Raw genomic sequence first — 22,583 nt, 5'->3', positions numbered from 1 at the left:
GTTAAGGTTGAACATTGACATTTTTGTTGTTCAATGAGGCTTAGAGAAGTGTACGAGGTCCCTAAAAGCCTATGTAAATCCCATTGTTGGGATAGATACCACCTTATTATAACATGTAATAAATTCTTAAAATTCTAGAAGAATGTGTAAAAAGCTTAACATTTTAAGGACAAATTACATTTACTATATGTAAACTTAACATGATGAATGGGAATGACATTTGTGACCCGTTTCAGGAAACTAGGCGTATGTCGCAGGTAACTTCTTCACAGGAGAGCCGTTTTAACGTAAACTTTTTTTACTTTTATCAAAATGCATTTTTTTGGCACAGGAGACGCATCCATCCATGATGTATACGTGCATTATAGTCTAGCTAGCTACATTTTCAGATATTACACATTTCAAATTGACAGGAAGTAGTTTCATTTCAAGTTAAGGTGTACTGTTAGCTAGCTAACGTTAGCTGGCTGGCTCGCTAGCTAACATTACATGTATGACCTTATTCTTCGTATCTCAAAGAAATTAGCTTGACAAAGCTAGCTAATATTGAACCTGGTTGGTTAGCTACCTGCAGATTCATGCAGGGTAGTAACATCATGAGTTGGGATTATGGTTCATTGTTTACCTACCTAGCTACGTGTTTTAACAAAATACTCGTCTGAGTGTGCCAGTGCGCAGATTGTGCGTCCATTGCGCGCTCTGAACTCTGAGTGAAATGCTCTGAATTTACTAACGGACAATCCGACAGCACAGTTGCAGTCACTAACGCTCTAGATAACATAACAGCCTAACCAGCTCTGCTAGGGCAAGTAATGTTCAGTGTGCTGTTCTCTCATTTGTCTGGAAGTAGCTAGCAAGTTAGCTTGGGTGCTTGACTGCTGTTAGTACAGAGCGCCCGGACCAACCCTTAAAGAGATGGGTGGGGATAAAGTTTAAGAGATGCTGAAGGGGTGTAGACAAAGAAGGGCTCTCCAGTAGTAGTAGTACCAAAACATTCAAAGACAATTTTCTCAAAAGTGAGTTTACAAGTTTATCAACTTCCAAAGCAAAATTACTTTCCCATTGTTCCTCAACTGTACAGTCGTGGCCAAAAGTTTTGAGAATGACAAATATTAATTTTCACAAAGTTTGCTGCTTCAGTGTCTTTAGATAGTTTTGTCAGATGTTACTATGGAATACTGAAGAATAATTACAAGCATTTCATAAGTGTCAAAGGCTTTCATTGACTATTACATGAAGTTGATGCAAAGAGTCAATATTTGCAGTGTTGACCCTTGTTTTTCAAGAACTCTGCAATCCGCCCTGGCATGCTGTCAATTAACTTCTGGGCCACATCCTGACTGATGGCAGCCCATTGTTGCATAATCAATACTTGGAGGTTGTCAGAATTTGTGGGTTTTTGTTTGTCCACCCGCCTCTTGAGGCTTGACCACAAGTTCTCAATGGGATTAAGGTCTGGGGAGTTTCCTGGCCATGGACCCAAAATATCTATGTTTTGTTCCCAGAGCCACTTAGTTATCACTTTTGCCTTATGGCAAGGTGCTCCATCATGCTGGAAAAGGCATTGTTCATCACCAAACTGTTCCTGAATAGTTAGGAGAAGTTGCTCTCAGAGGATGTGTTGGTACCATTCTTTATTCATGGCTGTGTTCTTAGGCAAAATTGTGAGTGAGCCCACTCCCTTGGCTGAGAAGCAACCCCACACATGAATGGTCTCAGGATGCTTTACTGTTGGCATGACACAGGACTGATGGTAGCGCTCACCTTGTCTTCTCTAGACAATAATTTTTCCAGATGCCCCAAACAATCGAAAGAGAAAATGACTTTACCCCAGTCCTCAGCAGTCCAATCCCTGTACCTTTTGCAGAATATCAGTCTGTCCCTGATGTTTTTCCTGGAGAGAAGTGTTCTTTGCTGCCCTTCTTGACACCAGGCCATCCTCCAAAAGTCTTCGCCTCACTGTGCGTGCAGATGCACTCACACCTGCCTGCGGCCATTCCTGAGCAAGCTCTGTACTGGTGGTGCCCCGATCCCGCAGCTGAATCAACTTTAAGAGACGGTCCTGGTGCTTGCTGGACTTTCTGAAGCCTTCTTCACAACAATTGAACCGCTCTCCTTGAAGTTCTTGATGATCTGATAAATGGTTGATCTTACTGGCAGCAATATCCTTGCCTGTGAAGCCCTTTTTGTGCAAAGCAATGATGACGGCACGTGTTTCCTTGCAGGTAACCATGATTGACAGAGGAAGAACAATGATTCCAAGCACCACCCTCCTTTTGAAGCTTCCAGTCTATTATTCGAACTCAGTCAGCATGACAGAGTGATCTCCAGCCTTGTCCTCGTCAACACTCACACCTGTGTTAACGAGAGAATCACTGACATGATGTCAGCTGGTCCTTTTGTGGCAGGGCTGAAATGCAGTGGAAATGTTTTGGGGGAATTCAGTTTATTTGCATGGCAAAGAGGGACTTTGCAATTAATTGCAATTCATCTGATCACTCTTCATAACATTCTGGAGTATATGCAAATTTCCATTATACAAACTGAGGCAGGAGACTTTGTGAAAATTAATATTTGTGTCATTCTCAAAAGTTTTGGCCACAACTGTAGTGTATGATATAACATTTTGTAGCTCTGAGTAGGGTTGCAAAGGGTCAGAAACTGTCCGATAAATTGACAGAATTTTTCCAGAAATTTTCCATGGGTAGTAAAGCCTGGGAATTTTGGGAATTTAGCTCAAATTCATCAAAAAAGTTAGCTTTCAACAGTGAACCATTTTATGTGGGATAGACATAATTCTAGGTCTTGTGGCATATTTTGGTTAAACTATCCCCAATTCAATGGAATTGCAACCCTCTGCATGCCCAGTGCATTCTTCCATCACATGTGCAGTGCACTTTTCCATCACATGTACAGCTGATTCTCAAGCTCTTGCACACTAATGAGATGCTATTGAGCCCACACTACTACACTGTCTGAGCCAAGGACTACATGCTTTCTGGTAAGTTTTGATTACAATACTGGGTGGGGTGAATATATATGACATATATCATTTTTTGTTAACTAGTAAATAGTAGCCTATGGGGCGGCAGGTAGCCTAGTGTTTAGAGTGTTGGACTAGCAACCGAAAGGTTGCAAGATCGAATCCCTGAGCTGAGAAGGTAAAAAAAAATGTTGTCCTGCCCCTGAACAAGGCAGTGAACCCAGTGTTCCTAGGCCGTCATTGAAAATAAGAATTTGTTCTTACCTGACTTGCCAAGCTGCAACATCGAGAGCATCCTGATTGGTTGCATCACTGCCTGGTAGGGCAATTGCTCGGCCTCCGACCGCAAGGCACTACAGAGGGTAGTGTGTACGGCCCGGTACATCACTGGGGCTAAGCTGCCTGCCATCCAGGACCTCTACACCAGGCGGTGTCAGAGGAAGGCCCTAAAAATTGACAAAAACCACAGCCACCCCAGACATAGACTGTTCTCTCTACTACTCCATGGCAAGCGGTACTGGAGTGCCAAGTCTAGGACAAAAAGGCTTCTCAACTGTTTTTACCCCCAAGCCATAAGACTCCTGAACAGGTAATCAAATGGCTACCTGGACTATTTGCATTGTGTGCCCCCGCAACACCTCTTTTACACTGCTGCTACTCTCTGTTTATCATATATGCACAGTCACTAACTATACATTCATGTACATATGTCCATACTACCGACCAACCAGTGCTCCTGCACATTGGCTAACCGGGCTATCTGCATTGTGTCCCACCACCCACCACCCGCCAACCCCTCTTTACGCTACTGCTACTCTCTGTTCATCATATATGCAGTCACTTTAACCATACCTACATGTACATACTACCTCAATCAGCCTGACTAACCGGTGTCTGTATGTTGCCACGCTACTTTTATAGCCTCACTACTGTATATAGCCTCGCTACAGTTTTTCACTGTTGTTTTTATTTCTTTACTTACCTATTGTTCTCCTAATACCTTTTATGCACTATTGGTTAGAGCCTGTAAGTAAGCATTTTACTTTATCTGTTGTATTCGGAGCATGTGACAAATAAACTTTGATTTGAGTTAAATAAAGGTAAAATATATATTTTTTTTAAACAGCAAAGTGTGTTTAAATCATTTCTAACTTAGTTCGTTTTTGCTAGCATGTGGTTTTTAGCTGGCTTGAGCCTGCTAACTGAGGAGTGTTAATTAACCTGTTTCCATACATGTTTCATTTTAAAACATTTATCTTACAAATTAGTTAATTAATCGAACTGCTTAACTATTTATCTGTACATGGAATTGTATTTTAATATTATTTTTTTTCTAGTATTTACAGGAAAATGCCACGGGCAGTATCTGATGTGTGGAGACATTCCACTGCAGCTAATGTAGAAGAAAAAGCTGTGCACATTTGCAAATACTGTGCCAAATCATATGTGAAGAATGCAACAAAGCTGCAGTATCATCTGGCCAAGTGCATAAAGTTCCCTCAGCGCTCACAACAAGCAACCTCTGACAAAAGTCCCTCTACTTCTATTCAAGGTGAAAATGATGAATCAGACACCTTATTGATAGCAACAGCTCATGGTCCTCCTGGAATCAGTAGTTTTTTTGACTCAATGGAGGAATGTAGTCAGAGAAATACTGATGAATGTCTTGCTCGAGCTGTGTATGCAACTGGTTCACGTCTGATACTCATTGTGTGTATTGGAAGAGATTTCTGAATATTCTTTGCCCAGCATACACCCCTCCAACCAGACATGCTTTATATACGCATTTGCTGGATCCAGAGTTCAACAGAGTTCAAGTGAAGGTCATAGAGAAAGCAGACTGTACTGCAATCATCTCTGATGGGTGGTCGAATGTTCGTGGGCAAGGAATAATTAACTGCATCATCTCCACCCCTCAACCAGTATTCTACAAGAGCACAGACACAAGGGACAACAGACACACCGGTCTCTACATTGCAGATGAGCTGAAGGCAGTCATCAATGACCTTGGACCACAGAAGGTATTTGCACTGGTGATAGACAATGCTGCGAACATGGAGGCTGCTTGGTCCAAAGTGGAGGAGTCCTACCCTCACATCACACCCATTGGCTGTGCTGCTCATGCATTGAATCTACTCATCAAGGACATCATGGCACTGAAAACAATGGATACACACTACAAAAGAGCCAAGAAAATGGTTAGGTATGTGAAGGGTCATCAAGTTATAGCAGCAATCTACCTCACCAAGCAAAGTGAGAAGAATAAGAAGCTGCCCACATTGAAGCTGCCCAGCAACACCCGTTGGGGTGATGTCATCATGTCTGACAGTCTCCTGGAGGGGAAGGAGTCTCTCCAAGAAATGGCCATATCACAGTTTGCCCCATCAAGAGGCTCCTCTTGGATGATGTATTTTGGGAGAGTGGTAAGCAGCCTGAAACCTATAGCAGTAGCCATTGCATGGATTGAGGGAGACAATGCCATCCTGTCTGATGTTCAGACTCTGCTTGCAGATGTATGAGAGGAAATCTGTACTGCCCTGCCCATGTCACTGTTGCTCCAAGCAGAGGAAACTGCAGTTCTGAAATACATCAAAAAGCTTTAAGACTTCTGCCTGAAGCCCATACACACCGCAGCGTACATGTTGGACCCCAAGTATTCTGGCAAGAGCATCCTGTCTGGTGCAGAGATCAACAAGGCCTATGGTGTCATCACTACCGTGTCTCGTCACCTTGGCCTGGATGAGGGCAAGGTTCTTGGCAGTCTGGCGAAGTCCATTTCCAAGCAAGGGCTTTGGGATGGAGATGCAACATGGCAGTTGTGCCAATATATCTCATCAGCCACTTGGTGGAAGTGACTTTGTGGATCTGAGGCTCTTTCCCCTGTTGCCTCCATCATCCTCCAAATCCCACCAACATCAGCCGCCTCAGAGCGCAACTGGTCCTTGTTTGGGAACACACACACCAAAGCGCGCAACAGGCTGACCAATACCAGGATTGAAATATTGGTGGCCATCCAGGCAAATTTGAGGCTTTTTGAGCCTGACAACGAGCCATCCTCAACAAGGTTGGAAAATGACAGTGAAGATGAGGCCTCAGAGTCTGATGTTCAAGAGGTGGACATTGAGGAGGTCCAGGGAGAAGACATGGAAGCCTGAGAGGAAGACAACCAAAGCATTAGTTTCTAGACTATCATTTTACAGATGTATGTTAAACGTTTTTGGGAGATCCGATGGATCATTGGGGATCCTTCAATATTCCCTTTCTTTTGTTTTTCAGTGAAATCATCCCATGTGAAGGGTCAAAGTTCAATTTGTAACTAAATAGTTTTTTCAATTTCTATTGAAAGGATTTAATCATTTGCAATTCTGTCTACTTATGATAAGGTAAAAGGTTTATGTTTCTGTCTCCATATGATATGGTAAATATATCCAATGCAAAAAAAACATCTACATTTAAATGGTATTAATATTAATTTGCATATATTTCCGTTAATTCCCATATATTCTCGTTAAATCCCACGGAAAGTTTCCACCTCTGAATATTCCCCAAAATGTGCAACCCTAGCTCTGAGTGTCTACATTTATCCAATGTAAAAAACACAATTTCAAATTTTGCTACATAAGGCCGATTTGAGCCGGTCGGTCACATTTACTCTCATGGGTGGCCAATGAGATCTATCTGAAAGCCACACCCCTAACAAGACACTTCTGACAATAACCTAAGGATTACATTCAAAAAGACATAGCTGCTAGATCAACCAAGTATGAAAGTAAAAAATACCCAACTGATGGTTAAATTAACCTATGTTTGAGTAATTCCAACAACACAACATGTTGGGTTATTCACACAATATTTACCCAGCGCTGGGTTACCAAATAACCGAAATTGGGTGGAGGACTTGGGGGCTCTTTCATTTTTGTCCACTTTGCCTCCATTTTACCGGAACCAGTTCCTTGAACTGACTAAACAGCAAACGTAAAAAAGGTACATAAAATACATATTATCAGGGGAGCCTGTCACACTCTAGAATTATGCAACATTAGGCCTACCCATCCTATATTTCCCTTTTCCTCATCACTTGGTGAGGGATAGATAGCCCCACCGGAGATGTATACATTTGAAATGCTTTGAATGCAATCATATTTATGGTATTCATAGTGTTGCAATGTTATTCAAACCCATTTGTGAATGACAAATGAAATGTATTCATCTTGAGTTTAATGTTCAGTAGGGAGTTGGGCAGTATGTTTTTTTTGTAATTGTCAAAAGCATAATCATTCAAGCAATCCAACACTTAGTTTAGAAGTCTTGCTAAGTTGCCTTCTCCCAATACAGTGCAGCCTCATGTATTTAAGTGATAATGCCCGGGAAGCCGGTGTTTGGAGGAAATATTGGCACAGGTGTTGTTACATATTAAAATAATGATTGACATACAGTACCAGTCAACTCATTCAGGGGTTTTTCTCCATTGTAGAATAATAGAAGACATCAAAACTATGAAATAACACATATGGAATCATGTAGTAACCAAAAAAGTGATGTTATATTTTTGGATTCTTCAAAGTAGCCACTCTTTGCCTTGATGACAAGTTTTCATGCTCTTGGCATTCTCTCAGCTTCATGAGGAATGCTTTTCCAACAGTCTTGAAGTAGTTCCCACATATGCTGAGCACTTGTTGGCGGTTTTTCCTTCACTCTCTGGTCCAACTCATCTCAAACCATGTCAATTGGGTTGAGGTCGGGTGATTGTGGAGGGCAGGTCATCTGATGCAGCACACCATCACTCTCCTTCTTGGTCAAATGGCCCTTACACAGCCTGGAGGTGTGTTTTGGGTCATTGTCCGGTTGAAAAACAAATGATAGTCCCACTAAGCGCAAACCAGATGGGATGGTGAATCGCTGCAGAATGCTGTGGTAGCCAAATAAATCACAGACAGTGTCACCAGCAAAGCACCCCCACACCATCACACCTCCTCCTCCATGCTTCACAGTGGGAACCACACATGTGGAGATTATCTGTTCACCTACTCTGCGTCTCACAAAAACACGGCGGTTGGAACCAAACATCTCAAATTTGGACTCATCAGACCAAAGGACAGATTTCCACTGATCTAATGTCCATTGCTCGAGTTTCTTGGCCAAAGCAAGTCTCTTCTTCTTACTGGTTTCCTTTAGTAGTGGTTTCTTTGCAGAAACTCGACCATGAAGGCCTGATTCACGCAGTCTACTCTGAAAAATTTATGTTGAGATGTCTTCGTTAGAAATGTTACATTACCATGATGGCTGGCAACGTTATTATCCCTTACTTGCTAGCTAGCCAACTTTGGCAGACACAGTAATGTCAAACAGTGCAGCCATAATAACATCAAAGTAGCTGCATTTGTGTTTGTTTAACCAGTCTGGGCTAGGGGGCAGTATTTTCACGGCCGGATGAAAAACGTACCCAATTTAAACAGGTTACTACTCTGGCCCAGAAACTAGAAAATGCATATTATTAGTAGACTTGGATAGAAAACACTGAAGTTTCTAAAACTGTTTGAATGGTGTCTGTGAGTATAACAGAACTCATATGGCAGGCAAAAATCTGAGGAAAATCCAAGCAGGAAGTGGAAAGTCTGAGAATTGTAGTTGTTCTTTTGATTCTCTATCGAAACTACAGTGTCTGTGGGGTTGACGTTGCATTTCCTAAGGCTTCCATTGGCTGAGTGTTTCCTATCCAAATCTACTAATCATATGCATATCCTACCTTCTGGGCCCGAGAAGCAGGCAGTTTAATTTGGGCACGTATTCATCTGAATTTCTGAATACTGCCCCCTGTCACCAAGAAGTTAAGCTGTTTTCTAGTGATTTTCTGGGATACATCCATAACAATGAGCGATTTCACCTGGCATAGAACATTTGCACTCTTACATGGCAACTGTTCAGAAGAGATAGCCAACTACACAGCTAACACAATCACGTCAAACTGAAGCTGGAATGACAGCAGACTAGCTGCATTTCGTGTTTTTCTATTGACATTTCATTGTATATATATCCATAAAAATTATGCTGATTCATGATTTCGATTGGCTGAGAAAAGCTGCCAGCTTGGCTGTCTCGTCCCGACTCCTGACAGTGTAGATCTAGTATATGAATTGCCTGGCTGAGCCGATGAGACAGTGGATTGCGCAGTCAGATGGAACAGAGTAAATAGGCATTTCAACATCATAAACTTAGCCAGTGGTAACTTGTGGAGTAAACACCAGCTGGAATGTGGCTTTAACCAATCAGCATCCAGGATTAGACACACCCGTTGTATAACCACACATATCCACTGTATCCCCATTCCAAAACCAGTCATATAGTTGGCAGTATTTTTGAATTGCTACCATTAAGGTGGTGATAAATCCCAACAGATTGTGTAAAAAAATGTGAGTTTAATAGCAGCATTCTGGACTACAGCAGTGTAAGGCCTCCAAGGAATTGGGCAATTCATTTCATCTGAGGAGTGAACAAACAGTAGTCTAATGCTATAATAAACTAGTTATTTATAGTATATTTAGGTTTTATTAGGCTAAATAAGCATTTCAACATTTAAAAACATAAGCATTTATAATGTCTTATTCATGAAAGAAATGTATTTGAATAAATTCAGCGAAAGATGGAATACAGCATTACTTAAGCCTCTAATGAATGTTTGGTATTCAAAACAGTTTTTGTACTTTTTATAGTTTAAGTCTACTGCACAGTATAATTTCAAGATGATACATTCGTAGCCATGTGTAGCGGTCAGAAGCATCACTACAGACCCGGGTTAGATCCCATGCTGTATCACAACCGTCTGATCGGGAGTCCCATAGGGCGGCGCACAATTGGCCCAGCGTTGTCCGGATTAGGGGAGGGTTTGGCAGGGGGGGAGGCTTTACTTGGCTCATTGCGCTCTAGCAACTCCTTGTGGCGGGCCGGGCGCCTGCAGGCTGACCTCGGTCGTCAGTTGAACGGTGTTTCCTCCACCACATTGGTGCGGCTGGCTTCAAGGTTAAGCGGGCGGGTGTAAAGAAGCGCGGTTTGGGCATGTTTCGGTGGACCCGTGACTTGAAAATAGTACCCGCTGTCTCAACGTCAACAGTGACGAGGCAACTCCGGGATGCTGGCCTTCTAGGCAGATTTGCAAAGAAAAAGCCATATCTCAGACTGGCCATTAAAAACAAAAGATTAAGATGGGCAAAAGAACAGACACGTGACAGAGGAACTCTGCCTAGAAGGCCAGCATCCCGGAGTCGCCTCTTTACTGTTGACGTTGAGACTGGTGTTTTGCGGGTACTATTTAATGAAGTTGCATATTGAGGACTTGAGGCATCTGTTTCTCAAACTAGACACTAATGTACTTGTCCTCTTGCTCAGTTGTGCACCGGGGCCTCCCACTCCTCTTTCTATTCTGGTTAGAGCCAGTTTGCGCTGTTCTGTGAAGGGAGTAGTACACAGCGTTGTACGAGATCTTCAGATCCTTGGCAATTTCTCGCATGGAATAGCCTTCATTTCTCAGAACAAGAATAGCCTGACTAGTTTCAGAAGAAAGTCTTTGTTTCTGGCAATTTTGAGCCTGTAATAGAACCTACAAATGCTGATGCTCCAGAAACTCAACTAGTCTAAAGAAAACCAGTTTTATTGCTTCTTTAATCAATACAACAGTTTTCAGCTGTGCTAACATAATTGCAAAAGGGTTTTCTAATGATTGATTAGCCTTTTAAAATGATAAATTGGATTAGCTAACACAACGTGCCATTGGAACACAGGAGTGATGGTTGCTGATAATGGGCCTCTATACGCCTATGTAGATATTCCATCAAAAATCTGCCGTTTCCAGCTACAATAGTCATTTACAACATGAACAATGTCTACACTGTATTTCTGATCAATTTGATGTTATTTTATTGGACAAAAAAAAATATGCTTTTCTTTCAAAAACAAGGACATTTCTAAGTGACCCCAAACTTTTGAACGGCAGTGTATGTCTAAAAGACAAATCTGGATTCAGAAGTTGTCAGAATATGGTGCAAATCCACAAAACTCTAAATATGCATTGGAAAGGGTCTGTATTCTCCGGAATATTGAAAATGTGTCATGAAAAGATTTCCCCTGATCTGAAACCTTTTCGCCCAGTGCTGACTTAACCAAAGAGGCATCCCTGCTCCCCGGTAGGCCGTCATTGTAAATAAGAATTTGTTCTTAACTGACTTGCCGAGTTAAATAATGGTTCAATAAAAAAAATAAAAAAACCTTCGCTTCCTTGGGCACAGGGACTGTGGTGGTCTGCTTAAAACATGTATGTATTAATTACAGACTCGGTCAGGGTCCGCACATGCTTTTTTTTACCTTTATTTAACTAGGCGAGTCAGTTAAGAACAAATTCATATTTTCAATGATGGCCTAGGAACAGTGGGTTAACTGCCTTGTTCAGGGGCAGAACGACAGTACACATCCTGGTAATCCATCTGGCTTTGTGAATGTTGATCTGTTTAAAGGTCTTGCTCACGTCGGCTACCGAGAGCATTATCACACAGTCGTCCGGAACAGCTGGTGCTCTCATGCATGCTTCAGTGTTGCTTGCCTCGAAGCGAGCATAAAAGGCATTTAGCTCGTCTGGTAGGTTCGTGTCACTGGGCAGCTCGCGGCTGTGTTTCCATTTGTAGTCCGTAAAGTTTTCAAGCCCTGCCACATCCGACGAGCATCAGAGCCGGTGTAGTAGGATTCAATCTTAATCCTGTATTGACACTTTGCCTGTTTGATGGTTCATCTGAGGGCGTAGCGGGATTTCTTATAAGTGTCCGGATGTGTCCAGTTGGAAGCGGCAGCTCTAACCTTTAGCTTGACTCAGATATTGCCTGTAATCCATGGCTTCTGGTTGGGATATGTACGTACAGTCACTGTGGGGACGACGTTGCCGATGCACTTATAGATGAAGCTGATGACTGAGGTGGTATACTCCTCAATGCCATTGGATGAATCCCTGAACATATTCCAGTCTGTGCTAGCAAAACAGTCATGTAGCGTAGCATCCACGTCATCTGACCACTTCCGTATTGAGTGAGTCACTGGTGCTTCCTGCTTTAGTTTTTGCTTCTAAGCAGGAATCAGGAGGATAGAAGTATGGTCAGATTTGCCAAATGGAGGGCAAGGGAGAGCTTTGTATGCGTCTGTGTGTGTGGAGTAAAGGTGGTCTGGAGTTTTTTTCCCCTCTGGTTGCACATTTGACATGCTGGTAGAAATTAAGTAAAATGGATTTAAGTTTACCTGCATTAAAGTCCCCGGCCACTAGGAGCGCCACCTCTGGATAAGCATTTTCTTGTTTGCCAGCATCGCTTTGGAGTGGTCAATAGACGGCTATGAAAAATAGAGATGAGAACTCTCTTGGTAGATAGAGTACCTTATGATAAGCTGTAGACCACACTACCTCAGGCGAGTAACACCTCGAGACTTCTTTAATATTAGACATCGCGCACCAGCTGTTATTGATAAACAGACACACACCCCCACCCCTAGTCTTACCAGACGTAGATTCTCTGTCCTGCCGATGCATGAAAAATCCCGCCAGCTCTACATTATCCGTGTTGTTGTTCAGCCACGACTCGGTGAAACATAAGATATTACAGTTTTTAATGTCCTGTTGGTAGGATAATCTTTTTTTGTTTTCCAATGATTGCACGTTGGCCAATAGAAATGTTGGCAGTGAAGGTTTACACACTCGCCTACGAATTCTCAGAAAGCAGCCCGACCTCCACTCCCTTTTTCTCTGTCTTTTCTTTGCACAAATTGTTTTTATTTCACATTTATTTAACCAGGTAGACTAGTTGAGAACAAGTTCTCATTTGCAACTGCGACCTGCCCAAGAAAGCAAAGCAGTTCGACACATACAACAACAGAGTTACACATGGAATAAACAAACATACAATCAATATTACAGTAGAAAAATCTATAAACAGCATGTGCAAATGAGGTAGGATAAGAGGTAAGGCAATAAATACGCCATGGTGGCAAAGTAATTACAATATAACAATTAAACACTGGAATGGTAGGGTGTGCAGAAGATGAATGTGCAAGTAGAGATACTGGGGTGCAAAGGAGCAAGATAAATAAATAAATACAGTATGGGGATGAGGTAGATTGGATGGGCTATTTACAGGTGCAGTGATTTGTGAGCTGCTATGACAGCTGGTGCTTAAAGCTAGTGAGGGAAGAGTCTCCAGCTTTGGTGATTTTTGCTGTTCGTTCCAGTCATTGGCAGCAGACAACTGGACGGAGAGGCGGCCAAAGGAAGAATTGGCTTTGGGGGTGACCAGTGAGATATACCTGCCGGAGCGCGTGCTATGGTGACCAGTGAGCTGAGATAAGGCGGGGCTTTACCTAGCAGATGACCTGGAGCCAGTGGGTTTGGTGACGAGTATGAAGCAAGGGCCAGCCAACGAGAACATCCAGGTCGCAGTGGTGGGTAGTATAGCTCCCTGTAGCTCAGTTGGTAGAGCATGGTGTTTGCAACACCAGGGTTGTGGGTTCGATTCCCACGGGGGGCCAGTACAGAAAAATAATGTATGAAATGAAATGTATGCATTCACTACTGTAAGTCGCTCTGGATAAGGGTGTCTGCTAAATGACTAAAATGTAAATGTAAATATGGGGCTTTGGTGACAAAATGGATGGCACTGTGATAGACTGCATCCAATTTGTTGAGTAGAGTGTTGGAAGCCATTTTGTAAATTACATCGCCGAAGTCGAGGATCTGTAGGATGGTCAGTTTTACGAGGGTATGTTTGGCAGCATGAGTGAAGGAGCCTTTGTTGCGGAATAGGAAGCCGATTCTAGATTTAATTTTGGATTGGAGATGTTTAATGTGAGTCTGGAAGGAGAGTTTAAAGTCTAGCCAGACACCTAGGTATTTGTAATTGTCCACATATTCTAAGTCAGAACCGTCCAGAGTAGTGATGCTGGACCGGCGGGCAGCGAACGGTTGAAGGGCATGCATTTAGTTTTACTTGCATTTAACCTCTCTAGGGTAGGTGGCACCAAATCGTCCCACGTAACAGCCAGTGGAATCCTGTGGCGCGTTATTCAAATACCTTAGAAATGCTATTGCTTCAATTTCTCAAACATATGACTATTTTACAGCATTTTAAAGACAAGACTCTCGTTAATCTAACCACACTGTCCGATTTCAAAAAGGCTTTACAACGAAAGCAAAACATTAGATTACGTCAGCAGAGTACCCAGCCAGAAATAATCAGACACCCATTTTTCAAGCTAGCATATAATGTCACATAAACCCAGAAGACAGCTAAATGCAGCACTAACCTTTGATGATCTTCATCAGATGACAACCCTAGGACATTATGTTATACAATAAATGCATGTTTTGTTCAATCAAGTTCATATTTATATCAAAAACCAGCTTTTTACATTAGCATGTGACGTTCAGAACTAGCATACCCCCCGCAAACTTCCGGCGAATTTACTAACAATTTACTAAATTACTCACGATAAACGTTCACAAAAAGCATAACAATTATTTTAAGAATTATAGATACAGAACTCCTCTATGCACTCGATATGTCCGATTTTAAAATAGCTTTTCGGTGAAAGCACATTTTGCAATATTCTAAGTAGACAGCCCGGCATCACAGGGCTAGCTATTTAGACACCCAGCAAGTTTAGCCTTCACCAAACTCCGATTTACTATTAGAAAAGTTTGATTACCTTTGGTGTTCTTCGTCAGAATGCACTCCCAGGACTTCTACTTCAATAACAAATGTTGGTTTGGTCCCAAATAATCCATAGTTATGTTCAAACAGCGGCGTTTTGTTCGTGCGTTCAAGACACTATCCGAATGGTAAATAAGGGTTACGAGCACAGCGCATTTCGTGACAAATAAAATTCTAATATTTCATTACCGTACTTCGAAGCATTTCAAACGCTGTTTAAAATTAATTTTTATGCCATTTTTCTCGTAAAAAAGCGATAATATTCCGACCGGGAATTTGCAATTAGGTAAACAGACGAAAGAAAATAAAGCATGGGGTCGACTCGGGCACGCTCCTAAGCCCATTGTCTTCTGATCGGCCACTTGTCAAAAGCGATAATGTGTTTCAGCCAGGGGTTGCCTCGATATCGTTCAGCTTTTTCCGGGCTCTGAGAGCCTATGGGAGCCGTAGGAAGTGTCACGTTACAGCAAAGATCCTCAGTCTTCAATAAACAGAGGCAAGAAGAACAACAACTTGTCAAACAGGCCACTTCCTGCATGGAATCTTCTCAGGTTTTTGCCTGCCATATGAGTTCTGTTATACTCACAGACACCATTCAAACAGTTTTAGAAACGTTAGGGTGTTTTCTATCCAAAGCCAATAATTATATGCATATTCTAGTTACTGGGCAGGAGTAGTAACCAGATTAAATCGGGTACGTTTTTTACCCGGCCGTGTAAATACTGCCCCCTAGCCCTAACAGGTTATTAAGAGCAGTTGGAGGCCACGGGAGGAGAGATGTATGGCATTGAAGCTCATCTGGAGGTTAGTTAACACAGTGTCCAAAGAAGGGCCAGAGGTATACAGAATGGTGTCGTCTGCGTAGAGGTGGATCAAAGAATCACCAGCAGCGAGAGCGACATCATTGATGTATACAGAGAAGAGAGTCGGCCCGAGAATTGAACCCTGTGGCACCCCCATAGAGACTGCCAGAGGTTCGGACAACAGGCCCTCCGATTTGACATACTGAACTCTACCGGAGAAGTCGTTGGTGAACCAAGTGAGGCAATCATTTGAGAAACCAAGGCTGTTGAGTCTGCCAATAAGAATGTTGTGATTGACAGAGTCGAAAGCCTTAGCCAGGTCGATGAATACAGCTGCACAGGATTGTCTCTTATCGATGGCGGTTATGATATCGTTTAGGACCTTGAGCGTGGCTGAGGTGCACCCATTACCAGCTCTGAAACCAGATTGCATAGCGGAGAAGGTACGGTGAGATTTGAAATGGTCGGTAATCTGTTTGTTAACTTGGCTTTCAAAGACCTTAGAATGACGTGATCATTGTGCCACCTAAACTGCTGTGAAATACAGTATCTTTTCCATAACCAAAAATATAGCTTTTTCAGCGGTTTGAAGCTGGTGTACAAAACCAAAAGTAAAAGAAGCAAAAAAAACTCATCTTAAACACCGGAATCATAGAAACAGTTCTACCGCTTATTAGACCTACTTTTAATAAGAATGACAGATCTGTAACTACCATTTCTATGTGAATTTGGTTGGGTCGTCCAAAAAGTTACATATTGCAGTTTTAATGTAATCCAAGGGATTTTGATACATTTTTCAGATTTTCTTTGACAGGGGGGAAACCACATTCACAAAAAATTATTAAATTCACATGAGATAACATCTTGATCACTATAGGTATACTTTGTTCCATCAACTGTAACTATTTGTGGGCTAGCTAGTTAGCTAACTAGCTAGCTAGCAGGTGGGGGCAGTTGACTCGTGGAGAAACACATGCACGTATGTATGAAACATGAAATACATTGTGACCATAAAAGTATTTTCTTGCAAGTGGTGACCTTTTTATTTTGTTAAAGGGATAGTTCACCCAATTTACAAAATTACATAGTGTATTCACACCCCTTTACTTTTACCACACTTTGTTGTGTTACAGTCTGAATTTAAAATTGAGATTTTGTGTCACTGCTCTGCACACAATACCCCATAATGTCAAAGTGGAATTATGTTTTTAGAAATGTTACTACTTAATAAAAAATGAAAAGCTGAAATGTCTTGCGTCAATAAATATTCAACCCCTTTGTTATGGCAAGCCTAAATACATTCAGGAGTACAAATGTGCTTAACAAGTCACATAATACATTGCATGGACTGTGTGCAATAATAACCAAAAATATAGCTTCCTGTACCCCACACATACAATTATCTGTAAGGTCCCTCAGTTGAGCAGTGAAAGTCAAGCAGGTAATTTCAAACACAGATTCAACCACAAAGACCCTGGAGGTATTCCAATGCCTCACAAAGCAGGGCACCTATTGGTATATGGGTAAAAAGAAGACTTTGAATATCTCTTTGACCATGGTGAAGAAACTATGGATGGTGTATCAATAACCCAGTCACTACAAAGATACTGGTGTCCTTCCTAACTCAGTTGTTGGAGAGGAAGGAAACCACTCAGGGATATCACAATGAGGCCAATGGTGACTTTAAAACAGTTACAGGGCTTAATGGATGTGATAGGAGAAAATTGAGGAAGGATCAACAACATTGTGGTTACTTCACAATACTAACCCAAATGACAGCATGAAAAGAAGGAAGCCTGTATAGAATACAAATATTCCAAAGCATGCATCCTGTTTGGAATAAGGCACTAAAGTAAAACTGCAAAGAAATTTGAATACAAAGCATTGTGTTTGGGGCAAAACCAACACAATACGTCACTGAGTACCACTCTTCAAACATGGTGGTGGCTGGATCATATTATAGGTATGCTTGTCATAGACAAGGTCTGTGGATTTTTTTTTTTTATCCCCAATTTCCATCTTGTCTCCCGAACGGGCTCGGAAGGCAAAGATCGAGTCATACGTCCTCGGAAACATTACCCACCAAACCGCGCTTGTTAACTTGTTATGGATAGGGGGCAGTATTTTCACGTCCGGATAAAAAACGTACCCGATTTAATCTGATTATTACTCCTGCCCAGAAACTAGAATATGCATATAATTATTAGCTTTGGATAGAAAACACTCCAAAGTGTATAGAACTGTTTGAATGGTGTCTGTGAGTATAACAGAACTCAAATGGCAGGCCAAAACCTGAGAAGATTCCTTACAGGAAGTGCCCTCTCTGACTATTTCTTGGCCTTCTTGATCATCTCTATCCAAAACAGGGGATCTCTGTTGTAACGTGACATTTTCTAACGCTCCCATAGGCTCTCAGAAGGCACCAGAACGCTGAATGATGACTTTGCAGGCCATGGCTGAAAAACAGTAGCGCATTTGGATAGTGGTCGATCTGAGAACAATGAGACTGGGGGCGCGTGCACGAGAAGACTCCATGTTTTTCTTTTTTCGTCTTTGAACGAAAACAGGGTTTCCCGGTCGGAATATTATCGCTTTTTTACGAGAAAAATCGCATAAAAATTTATTTTAAACAGCGTTTGACATGCTTCGAAGTACGGTAATGGAATATTTTGAAAATTTTTGTCACGAAACGCTTCGGGCGCGTAACCCTTCTTTACCCTTCGGATAGTGTCTTGAACGCACGAACAAAACGCCGCTATTTGGATATAACTATGGATTATTTGGAACCAAACCAACATTTGTTATTGAAGTAGAAGTCCTGGGAGTGCATTCTGATGAAGAACAGCAAAGGTAATCCAATTTTTCTTATAGTAAATCGGAGTTTGGTGAGTACCAAACTTGGTGGGTGTCAAAATAGCTAGCCATGATGGCTGGGCTATCTACTCAGAATATTGCAAACATAGCGATTGCATAAAGGAGTTCTGTATCTATAATTCTTAAAATAATTGTTATGTTTTTTGTGAACGTTCATCGTGAGTAATTTAGTAAATTCACCGGAAGTGTTCGGTGGGAATGCTAGTTCTGAACGTCACATGCTAATGTAAAAAGCTGGTTTTTGATATAAATATGAACTTGATTGAACAAAACATGCATGTATTGTATAACATAATGTCCTAGGAGTGTCATCTGATGAAGATCATCAAAGGTTAGTGCTGCATTTAGCTGTGGTTTTGTTTTTTGTGACATTATATGCTAGCTTGAAAAATGGGTGTCTGATTATTTCTGCCTGGGTACTCTGCTGACATAATCTAATGTTTTGCTTTCGCTGTAAAGCCTTTTTGAAATCGGACAGTTTGGTTTGATAAAGGAGAGTCTTGTCTTTAAAATGGTGTAAAATAGTCATATGTTTGAAAAATGGAAGTTTTGGGATTTTTGAGGAATTTGTAATTCGCGCCACGCCTATCATTGGATATTGGAGCAGGTGTTCCGCTAGCGGAACGTCTAGATGTAAGAGGTTAACACCCGCCCACCTAACCCGTACGCCAGCTTCACCAATTTGTCGGAGAAAACACTGTTCAACTGATAACCTAAGTCAGCCTGCAGGCGCTCGGCCAGCCACAAGAAGTCGCTAGGGCGCGAGGAGCCAAGTAAATCCCCCCCCGGCAAAACCCTTCCCTATTTCGGACGATTCTGGGCCAATTGTGCACCGCCCTATAGGACTCCCGATCACGGCCAGTTGCGATACAGCCTGGGATCAAACCCGGGTCTGTATTGACACCTCTAGCAATGAGATACAGTGCCTTAAACTGATGTGTCAACCAAGAGGCCCTAGTGAGTGTTTTTATTTTTAATAAACTGAATAGAGCACAGGCAAAATCGTAGAGGAAAACCTGCTTCAGTCTGCTTTCCAACAGACACTGGGAGACAAATTCACCTTTCAGCAGGACAATAACCTAAAACACAAGGCCACATCTACACTGGAGTTGCTTACTCCCTGCCTAAGGTGATTATAACAGTATTGACTCAGGGATGTGAACACTTATACAAATAAGATATGTCTGTATTTCATTTTCAAAATATTAGCAAAAAATGTCTATATTCAAATTGTTGCACATCATGTTCAAAACATCTGGATTTGTGCCACAAATGCTAAAATGTTAGCATGTGGAAACGGTGCCAGGGAAACGAAACCATAGCATGGATTGCTGTCATACTTTGTCGAAAGACTAAAGGGCAAGGAAACTAATGTCATTTTGTAATTTGGGTGAACTAGCAAGCTGGTCGCATTGGTGAACCCATGCTATTACTTAGCTATCCGCCTAACGCGGCATTTATTTATGTATTTATTTATTGATTGTAGAAGGTGGGTAAAATAAGTATTAAACGATATCACAACATGCTTCAGTCATATCATATATTTATCAATATTGGTGCCCAACACTAATCATCACACCTCATTCCCCTATATTTTTTAAATACTATTTTACTCCATGATTCTGTTTGTGGTGAAAGGTTCCTCTGTCTGCTGCGCCAGCACTATCATGTGACCTAGCATTGGCACAACTCAGAACCATCACATCACTCTCCAGTGGAGCAGATTATAGCCAGTCTGTCTGGACTCCATGCAATTTAGCCTGTGCACATTTTCCCAGACATCACAATACATGTATTGAGATAAGCTGAAAATGAGGTAACTTGCCCTCATGCCCACAGACAGACAAGCCATTGTGTGAGGGCAAACAAGCATACTTTGTCACACCAATAATAATGGTTTCCACACTGGGCCGTGCAGCAGAATGTAACAGGTGTATAGGCTAATCTGCTCAGTATTCACTGTTTGCAAAACTTGAGGTGAACATATATTTGCACTTATGGGAAATTAGTCATTATAAACTATACTCAATCTCTCAAAATACAATTTGGCTAAATGCCGCATAAACCGCGTTTATCAGTGAATTAATATTTATTGGGGCAAGAATGCACAGCTATCAAAAAAAAAATACAATGGTGCAGACAATCTGGAAAGTTATTCAAGAAAAGGAATACTGAAACGACTCAAAACAGGGACCTTATCACGCCATCCCTCATGTTACATTTGGGAATGTAGAAGGCAAAAGGTATTAACCTATTTTACTTCAGGGCCATTACTATAGGCCTATACTTCTACAAAGCGGTAATGTAGCCTATTATTAGCACAGTAACGCTGTAAAATATTACACTTACCTTGACCTGCGCGCTAACTTCGTTCGTAGCCTTCCCTGTGGCACATTCCCTTGAGAGAACTTGACAGACCGACTGCATAAGGGCGCAAATCCAGAAATGTTAATCACATGTCTTGTTAACAAGAGAGAAGAAAGTCTCCGCCTCCCTGCCCTAACTTGATAAAGTCAGACTGAATAATACTCAATAAATCCTTATTTGAATTTGTATGATGTTGATTGCTATTTGAATTTGTCTCTATTGTCGACATAAGAGGTAGGCCCTATTAAGCCATAATAAGTCTTAAATAAATATAAATGATATGAAAAACTTTTCCTAAAAGTTATTCATATTGATTCAGTTTAGACAATCGATTAGGAAGTATGGCCAATAATATCATAATATATTTGGGCCATGAGTATATTTATTTAAACTTGTATTTATCCTTTATGTAACCAAGGAAGTAACAATTGAGATTGACATCTCTTTTTCAAGTCCGAGTGGGAGTGAGTGTGTGGTATTAGTGATTGTGCTTCAGTACAATGTGTCAAAGGGTTGGGACTGTTTCCCTCATTGGCATTTCAGGACATGACTTATGACATATGGAGGCAAAGTTTTAGGGAGAGCAGGAGGACGTTCTGATAGTTTCTCTCAAATTAACTTAAGAAAAACACTCAATACACAGCTGAAAGGCAAAACAATAGCTCTCTCAACAGATCCTCACTTTCCAGGTTATAATGACAGGTCTTGTGGAAATGTAGTACACTTGAACTTCAACATCTCACCACTAGTATTTACGTGACTGCCTACTGTGGGGTGTTTCAAGGTGTTACTGGAAGACACTTCATCATTAAGGCTAACATGCTGACCACACCGCTCGAGTCACGTGCGCGAGCATTCCAAAATAAATTTACACATACTGTAATTTCTGGACTATTAAGCGCACCTGAATATAAGCCGCACCCACTGAATTTAAAAAAAAATATTATTTTGAACATAAATAAGCTGCACATGTTTATAAGCCGCAGGTGCCTACCGGTACAATGAAACAAATTAACTTTACACAGGCTTTAACGAAACACGGCTTGTAACAAAAATAAATAGGCTTTAACGAAACACGGCTTGTAACAAAAATAAATAGGCTTTAACGAAGCACGGCTTGTAACAAAAATAAATAGGCTTTAACAAAACACGGCTTGTAACAAAAATAAATAGGCTTTAACGAAGCACGGCTTGTAACAAAAATAAATAGGCTTTAACAAAACACGGCTTGTCACAAAAAAATACAAAATTAGCAGTAAACAGTAGCCTACCAAGAAAGTCATTGGTCACTATCTTCCGCCTCCTGTGCACTGAAACCACTGAACCACTGAAACCACTCGGAGTTGAATAGCCTCAGAATTGCTTCATCCGATATTGGATCATTTTCCTTGTCGCTCTCGTCACTTTCATCCGGAGGCAAATCCCCCTTCGGTGCGGGGGAGACGCTGCCTTCTTTGTATTAAGGGCTTGACAAGTGCCTTTCCCAGCTGCTCCAGGAACACCCTCCTCTTGTTCCGCTTCCGAGGCGTCCAGTCGGGCTTGATCTCTCGCCATATGACAAAGGCGTTGTAGGAGGACACGTCGAGGATGTTGTGGAAGATGACCAGGGGCCAGCGGGCAGTCATCCGTCTGCAGCTGTAGGTGCCGACCACCTTGTCTAGGTTGTCCACGCCGCCCTTGTTGCAGTTGTAGTCTAGGAGGAGGGCCGGCTTCCGGTCGCGGCGATCGCTAACGTCGGCCTCCGTGTGCAGCGTGCTCAGAAGTAGCACGTTCTTATTTCTCTTTGCCAGGTAGGACACTAGAGTGGCGGTGGGCGTGAAGGCG

General features: G+C 41.8%; 1 protein-coding gene across 5 annotated transcripts in view; it reads right to left on the bottom strand.

Annotated features, from left to right (window-relative positions):
* The window catches only part of LOC115156213 (melanophilin), a 158,227-nt gene extending 137,400 nt beyond the window's left edge, over nt 1-20,827 (bottom strand). For all 5 annotated transcript variants that reach the window (XM_029703596.1, XM_029703594.1, XM_029703599.1 and 2 more), the window contains exon 1: nt 20,742-20,827. The gene's annotated coding sequence lies outside the window, so the exon portion shown is untranslated. The remainder of the gene's footprint in view (nt 1-20,741) is intronic.
* Between the last annotated feature and the right edge of the window lie 1,756 nt (nt 20,828-22,583).

This window comes from Salmo trutta, chromosome 20 (assembly GCF_901001165.1).
Source record: "Salmo trutta chromosome 20, fSalTru1.1, whole genome shotgun sequence".
Taxonomy (NCBI): domain Eukaryota; kingdom Metazoa; phylum Chordata; class Actinopteri; order Salmoniformes; family Salmonidae; genus Salmo; species Salmo trutta.
Note: the sequence above shows the minus strand (reverse complement) of the source record. Positions and strands in the feature narration are given on the sequence as shown.